Source organism: Hippopotamus amphibius, chromosome 2 (assembly GCF_030028045.1).
Source record: "Hippopotamus amphibius kiboko isolate mHipAmp2 chromosome 2, mHipAmp2.hap2, whole genome shotgun sequence".
NCBI lineage: Eukaryota > Metazoa > Chordata > Mammalia > Artiodactyla > Hippopotamidae > Hippopotamus > Hippopotamus amphibius.
In genome coordinates this window covers 53,093,699-53,096,515 of record NC_080187.1, presented here as the reverse complement: position 1 = coordinate 53,096,515, position 2,817 = coordinate 53,093,699, and positions in this window count along the sequence as shown.

The window sequence follows — 2,817 nt, the reverse complement described above, 5'->3', positions numbered from 1 at the left end:
TTATCTCAGTGAGACTCACGGGTTTGCTCAAGGCAGAATGTCTATTCCAGGAAAGAAAGGAAGGGGGCAGGAGACCTACCTCAATCACATCCTAATGTAGGAAGAGTAAAGCACAGGATAGGTGGTGACTCTGCTGAATGACTTAGTGACTTCACAGGCAGGATCAAGCTTAAACATGCACAAATTGCTCTTGAACTTGTAGCCTCTGAAGATAGTGTCTGGCTATTAGACATCACAACTTTTCATCCTTATTAGTTGGTTCTGACTCATTGTTGAGATTGGGAGGAGACTACTGTCAAGTTTTCTTTCTAGGTCTCAACTTTCATAACATAGTGTAGAAAATACAAGCAAATATTCAAACCACAAAAACTCAGCTTTGAGCCATTGATCTTCCTGATTACTATGGCTATTTAATTCTTATTATTTGAATTTTGTTTTTAAAATGTATAGCCTTCATCAAGAAAACTTGAAGTGATGTACAAAAATATTACTACAATTGATGTACTACAAATGATGTACTACAAGTGATGTACTACAAGTGATGTACTACAAATATTTTAAAAATAGGAAGAAATCAGGTCAAAGGGAATATGGGTAGAAAAAAGTAAGTTAAGTCAAGGATAAAGTTAGCATATCAAAATGCATACCATAAACATGAGCTAAGGGACTTCCCTTTTGGTACAGCAATTAAGACTTCACCTTCCAATGCCGGGGTTGCAGATTCGATCCCTGGTCAGGGAGCTAAGATCCCACATGCCTCACAGCCAAAAAAACAAAACAAACAAACAAACAAACCCAAACCATAAAACAGAAGTAATATTCTAACATTCAATAAAAGGCTTAAAAAAATGGTATACATCAAAATAAATCTTAAAAATAAATGAGCTAAAGGTCAAAGGTGAGCTGCATACTTGGTTTTGAGTTTGTGGCAGCCATGCAAAAAGAGAAATATTATATTGATATAATGCTAAATGATGATGGCAAATGGCTGACATTTATTGAGTGTTACCATGTAGTGTCAAAAATAAGCAAAGCCAGATGCTAAAGTTGTCAGGACTGGTCTTAATCAGCAATATACTATTGCACTGGAGAAAAGAGGCCAGCATGAACTGAGCTCAACTTCCTTTTGCACAGAGGTGACTGGGCATTTTAATGGGAGAGTGTGGGCATAGGGAGGGGGCGAGTAGGGGCTCAGTAGAGTCAGGGACATAAAAAGTTATAAAACGCAGGAGGGGAGTTGGTCCCTGTGAAACATCTGAGTTGCTAACTGGGGCTGATCTAAGTTAGGCCCCTCCACTCCCACAGGGCTGGGAGGTGGGGTTTTGTCTTCAGGTGGTGGCTGGAACATAGTACGTTCTTTTTAGCAGCCTTGAATTACTCAGGCGGGCACTTTAAACAGGGCTACGGTCATCCAAGTGATGCAGACTTGAGCTGTTAGAAACTATCTTAATATTTTGTTCAAGTTTTCGAGGCCAAGGTTGAATCCTAGTAGATGAGAGGGCTCAGAGGAGCCTGGCTAGAATTTGGTCAAGGGGAGGGTCTTTGTCAGGGGCAGGCATTGTGCTAAATTCGTCACAGGGACTATCTCATTGATCTTCACAAAATTGTGTAAGATAGGTGGTATTATTATCCCCATTTTACAGATGAGAAAACTGAGGTGCAGAAATATTAACAAGTTTATACAGATAATAAGAGCCAAGAATTAAACCCAGGCATTCTGGTCCCTCAGCTGAAACAAATAGATTAATAACGATTATTGGCACTACTGCAAGGATAGGGCTGCCTCTGTGGGTTTGGGATCTCACCTAAAAGGTGAGGTTATTTACTGTATCAGTCACCAGGGAGAAGAATCGTGTCTCTTGCAGGAAACAGAAAAGGGGCAAGAGAGAGTCTAGGGGCACTGCCCTGCGGAATTCAGCTTTCTTGGGCTTATTCAAAAAGTTGGCAAGCCCTTGATAAGGGAGTTTTGGAGGGTGGTATGTAGGAAGATGCCCTCTGTGTGGAGCTGGGCCAGGAACTTAGGAATGAAGCATTCAGGTATGATGTCGGGAGGCCATGCTGGTCCACTGGGACCAAAGCTGAAATAGCTTAGATGACATGTAGAATGTGGGGGGCGGGGCAGAGTGTGGGAGCCTAGCTGTTGACATTTTATCGTCTGATGGTTATTTGCTGCCCTTTCGCTCTTCCTTGATATTTAGGAAGGGCATTTGGAAAGCTACAGCTCACCCTTGCTGTGCCTCCAGGGTGAAAACAAGTGCAGTGAAGCGAGTGGGGGCTGGTGCAGCGGCAGGCGCGGAAGGACCCCATGGAGGTTCACTTTCTAGGGCTAAACCTATCAGAGTCTGCAGTTTTGTGTGTTTTTTGTTTGTTTTTTAATATTTTTTGATGTGGACCATTTTTAAAGTCTTTATTGAATTTGCTACAATATCGCTTCTGTTTTATGTTTTGGTTTTTTGGCCAGGAGGCATGTGAGAGCTTAGCTCCTGACCAGGAACTGAATCCGCGCCCCCTGCATTGGAAGGTGAAGTCTTAACCACCGGACTGTGAGGAAAGTCCCTGCAGTTGGTTTTTTTGTTTGTGGTTTTTTTCTTTCTTTTTTTTGGAAGCCATAATTGGACCACAATTAACAGCAAATGTGGGGATTCTCCCTCTCAAGTAGGAGAATCAGGTGGGGGAAAAAAAAAACCCAGCAGGAGTCTAGGGTCTAAGCAGAGCTGATTTTCCAGAGGCTTATCAATGTTTTCTTAAAGTCATCCCACATTACTTTATGATTCTAGGCTCTTGGTTCAAGGTCTATAAGGGATCAGCTATTTCCAG